We start from the raw sequence: 5,630 nt of genomic DNA on the forward strand, positions 1-5,630 counted from the left end.
TATGATTTCGAATATTTGCAATGTGATATGCATCCATGAAGATTAAGCAAAAATGTTCTTGGGCTGATTATGAGCACCCATTTACTTATTGGATTTCACTGTATTATCCTCATAATGTGCACAGATAAAACACTAGTGCAATTGGCAGCTGTGAAAAGCAGGTGATGTCAGTATATCCTATCATGTCTGAGCTCACAGACACCTAGAACAGGCGTATGTATTCGGACCCTTTTAGCCAAAAAGACAGTGATAATCTCAGGGGGTTGGAGGAAGAAGAAAAACAAAATAAATTCAGGGGATCAGAATGTCCATTCTGAGGAGCACTGCTGCCCCCTCCTGGAGGAGAATAAAACACAGCAGGCAGTTCACACCAGCATTACTATGGACAGTGGATACTGTTACAATTTTTATAAGTTAAGTTCAGAATTAACGCTCCTGTAGTTATGATTTGAATATTTTTGCAATGTGACACATTCCATAAAGATTGCAAAAAATGCTCTTAAGCTGATTAGAGCACTCATTTACTTCTTGGATTTTACTGTATTATCCTCATAATGTACATACATACATACAGATAAAACACTAGTGCAATTGACAGCTGTGAAAAAGCAGGTGATGTCAGTATATCTCATCATGTCAGCGGTCATACAGATACACCTAGAACAGGCGCGTTTGTATCTGGACCTCTTTTAGCATACAGTGATAATGTGCTCATTTATGAATGTAGATGTGATACCTAGTGGTCTTCTTTTACCTCATGAATGACTTTAGATGTCTCTATGGTTTACCTAAAAAGTATTACAGCACTTCTTACATTTTCTGCAGCTGAGTGGGTATCTAATAGAAATTTCAAAGCAACACAATATGTGTATTTACAGTTACAAACTAACTGCACAAGTAGTGGCATGACATCAGTCACAGTCTTTGCACTATCAAGGTTTTAGAGAGAGTTCAGCATACAAGATGAGGAGACTGAGGGCTGAAGTATATGCGTCATGCTCATACGGTTTAAACAAATATAATGGCAGTGTTGCTGTTTTTCTTTTGGAGTAAATGTAAATATAATGTGTCAAACATCGATATGGCAAATTGGACCTTTTGAGGAACGTCTCTCGTGTTAAAACATAAAACACTTTTCCAGTGCAATTTATGCACGATGTATGGGAATTAAAAAAATATCCTTGTGAAGTTTTTTCAAATTTGAACGTTTTTGAATTTAAATTTTCTTGGACTTCTCATTTTGATCGGAATCTGTATCCAATATTGTAGAGACAGAAAAGGTTTACAGTGTGCTGGTTTGCAGGTGACTTAAAGAGGGTTGATGGTCTAGAATTATCAGCAGTCAGATGTTTAAAACAGAAACAGTGAGTTTGACTTCATACAACGGTGTTCATCCCAGAGCTGTGTGCTGTAGCTCTGTGTGGTAAAGGGGAAGAGGTTTTTGTGCGGCTCTCCCCTCACTCTCTCTCACTGTGGGTCTCTGGCACAGTAATACACAGCAGTGTCTTCAGCTGCCAGCCTGTTCATCTGTAAATACAGCTGGTTCTTGCTGCTGTCTCTGGAGATGGTGAATCTTCCTTTAACAGACGTGGCATAATTTATGTAGCTACTATCACCACTGATGATGGCCACCCACTCCAGTCCCTTCCCAGGAGCCTGTCTGATCCAATTCATTGCATAGCTGCTGAATGTGAACCCAGAGGCTGTACAGGACAGTTTGTGGGATTCTCCAGGCTTTTTAACTGCTGGTTCAGACTCAGTCAGTGTCTGACTTTTAACACCTGTGAAATTAAGAAAGACTTAGAACTCACTATTGACAACCTCACAAATCAACATTTAAGTAAGAACTAAAAGAATAAGAAATTTAAACCTACTGGTAAAGATTACTGTAATCAGAAACAGACTGGTTATAATACTCATTTTGAAAGACTTCTACAGTTGATATGCTAGCCCTTCAGTCAGTCTCCTACAACAGTTCCTCCTCCCTCAGTGCAGAGAGGTAAATGTAGAAGGAAGAGCTCAGAGTTTGCATGAACTCCTCCTCACTGGGTGGGCAGATCACACACTGTTTAAATAGAGCAGTCAGAGCTGTAGATGGGGTGCAGATCATATAGCAGTTATAAGTATTATCCATCATTACAGCCGTGTGTCTCTCTTCCATGGCTGATTGTTGCATTATTATTCATAGTGAATGCAGGGAGTGTCCTGGCAGGTGAGGGTGGGAGTCAGGAGCTCCCCAGTACTCAGTACATCACTAGTCAGGCTATCGAGAGTGTCTAAGACAGGAAGCATACAATCACGCAATATAGAAAGCATCCCGGTGTCCAGTGTTAAATCCTTGACCTTGTATTTGTAATACATGTTTTGTGCCAATATTTTGATGTTATGATGCCCACTGCTGGAGGAGAATTAGAAACAGCAGGCTGCTTCCACCACTATTGCAGCAAAATTTGCGGTAGATTTCCTGCTAAATTCTTAAGCATTGTAAAGAAGCGAAATCAAGTTTCAGATGTTGTTTTGATATAATTACACATCATTGAAATGATATTATAGTATTTTGAATAATTGTTTGTCTCAGGACTATCTCATGAATGCAATTCATGTTTTTAATGATGCATTAAAATATACAATGTAATTACTGATATTGTAGATACAGTGGTAGTGAACTTTACACAACCCACTGTTGCCCTCACTTCTGATTCAGACTGACTGAGCGAAACCGGTGAATGGACACTTTAAGAAAGAAAAATTATGAATTTCACAACATTTCAATGAAAAAAACCCGAAGACTGTGTGGCAGTAGGCAGAGGCCAAAGCCAGAATTCCTCTTTTAATTTATTTTTGGGTGGGGCGTTCCTCTGGTTTTAAGCAGTTGGACAGAAACAAAAACTCACAGGATGCAGCTGCCAGGACCTTCTGCAGAGATGCAGGGGACATGGTTTGTGTTGCAGATGAGCTGCAGTGAGCTGCTCTTCTCACCTCTCCAGGGCTTAGAGGCTGTGGTCATATTTAAACAGAAAAAAGGGCAGAGCTTTTTTAGTAGGACTGTGGTGTGAGATGCTCCCTCTCTGTCTTAAAGGTGAAGCTTACGTTGTAAATGAATTTTATAGGAAATTCTCTGGGGACTGAATCCACAATGAGGAGCGTTTTGTGTGTCTTCGTGTTTCTTTGGGGACTAATACCCAGTGATCCCAGTATATTGTTGTCAGATATTCTGTAGATATACCAAGAACAGAACAGTTTGTATCTGGCCCGTTTAGTTGAGTACAGTGATGATCTGCTCATTTGCATGTACATAAATTGTACTGAGGAGCAGATTTTCTTTACATCAGTGGCAATAACAAACTACATGCCTCTAAAATTTGGTATTTTGAGTATAATAAAATCAGGTATTCCTAAAGCTCCAAAAGATCACCTTTTGGATGTTCAAAATGGTGTTATGACTTATTCATTCACGGTGTCATAATAGAAACAGTAAACGAGAATTATTAATTTACATACAGGCCATTGATGCAGCCGTATTTTTAGTTAAACAATCTAGGAAAAGTATTTTCAAAAGTACAATGCATACTCTCCAGCTGGGAATTTAAACTACAACTTTTGAGTTACACAGGTCCTAAACCATTATGGGATTTACATTTTATAGGCACACTGCAGCACAAATGGAGGAAAATATTTTAATTCACATTCTGATCATGTGGGATGCAAACTTCACAGAGCTTTTAAATGTTTGTGTTTTGCCACTACACTCATCAGGGTGGGTTTTTGTACAGGTCTGCTGTGGCTTTGCTGCACTGTGTGTATCGGGCACAGTAATACACAGCTGTGTCTCCAGGCTGCAGGCTGCTCCCTCCTAAAAACACTGTGTTACTGGAGGTGTCACTGGTGATGGTGAACTTGTTCTTTAGTGAATCTTTATAAGCAGTGCCACCACCCGGTGCTATATATCCAATCCACTCCAGTGCTTTCCCTGCAGGCTGCCGGATCCAGGCTGTGTAATAACTGCTAACTGAATATGAGACTTTACAGGGGACAGATAAAGTCTCTCCTGGTTTTATAATCATTGAGCCTGGCTGTGTGAGTTCAACACAGCGAACGTCTGTGGAGACAGCAATAAAAGGTATTTGTGAGTACATTAATAAGCAAAATAACTACACAATTAACTGCAAAAACAAATGGACAACTCATTTTATTTTATCTAGAAGTAAATCTTTGCAGGATTTAACAGAAAATATAGCATGCTCACTTACATGATAAAGCTCCCAGCAACAATGCTAATGCTACAATAGCTCCCATTGTCACAAACAGATCTCCCTCTCTGTCTTACAGGTGATGCTCCTGTCTTAGAAGGATAATTCTCAGTTGTTTTTATAGTAAATATTGTGCACAGAATTTGTTTAAATCTCTGGGGGTTGGAGGAAGGAGGAAAACAAGATAAATTCAGAGGGTCAGAATATCCATTATAACGAGCACTGCTGCCCCCTCCTGGAGGAGAACATTATGCCTGTTACAAATGTAACCACAGGAAAAACAAATGTAAATGACTGATTTTTGCATATGCTGTGCTTCCATGGGGAATAAAATCAAGCATATATAAATATCCCAGTATATTTGTAGTATATCGATATTCTATAGATATTTCAGTAGATAAACCACCCATGAGCTTATGTCTGTCACCTTTAGCAAAACCATTTCTTCTTCTTTTTTCTTTCCCCCAAATATGGTGTGGATCAGTCTATCTGCGTTTTGATATTTTATCTGTAAGTATAACATTTCTATGGATATTGAGGTAAGGTTGATAAAGTCAGAAAAAAGACAATAAAATCTTAAACTGGGAGTAACACAATGGAATATATATATATATATATATATATATTCCACACTGCCAATGATCCAGGTTAACACAGTTTCTCACTGAGAATATCACTCTGTTACTTGGAGCTGCTGATTTTTTTATCTCCAACATCTGTCAAATCGGTCCTATCCTTCCTGCATATGCTGCCCAGCTCATTATTCAGGCCCTTATGGTGTCCTTAATGGATGATGCTGCTCTCTCCTTGGGTCTCCCTGCTGGTACCATCAGGCCCCTCCTGCTCATTCAGAATGCTGCTGCTGCTGCATTTACCTTCATCCAAAATACACAAGTGTCACATCTCTCCCCAACTCCCCTCTCTGGCTATAGAACACACTTCAGACTGTAAAGTACAGCACTCTACACGTCCAGCTGCATACAGGCAACAGGCCACCACTGCTGAATCTAATCATCCACACTAATCACCCCCTCCTCCTGTTCACCTGTATGAGCTGATGTCCCAGACCACACTGGGCCCATGCAGGCACCACTGAAGAAGACCGGGGTCAAAGTGCATTGTGTGTACATGTCTATAGGGTATACGCCCAGTTACTGTATTCCGTGTTTGTTTCTTTACATTTGAGCTTTTCATATGCAAACATCATTTTTGTGCTTAAAAAAACAATAAAACTTCAGTTGCTGCAGGTCTGAGGTTTTGCTCATTTTTTATTATTTTTCTTTCTTTTTTCAGATAATGGTGAATATGGGGACAGTGAGCATTACATGCAGGTAGAATGTGTGTGTTCAGTGGTGACACTCAGTGTGATGTGTTTTGTAC

This window comes from Anguilla rostrata, chromosome 2 (genome assembly GCF_018555375.3).
Source record: "Anguilla rostrata isolate EN2019 chromosome 2, ASM1855537v3, whole genome shotgun sequence".
NCBI lineage: Eukaryota > Metazoa > Chordata > Actinopteri > Anguilliformes > Anguillidae > Anguilla > Anguilla rostrata.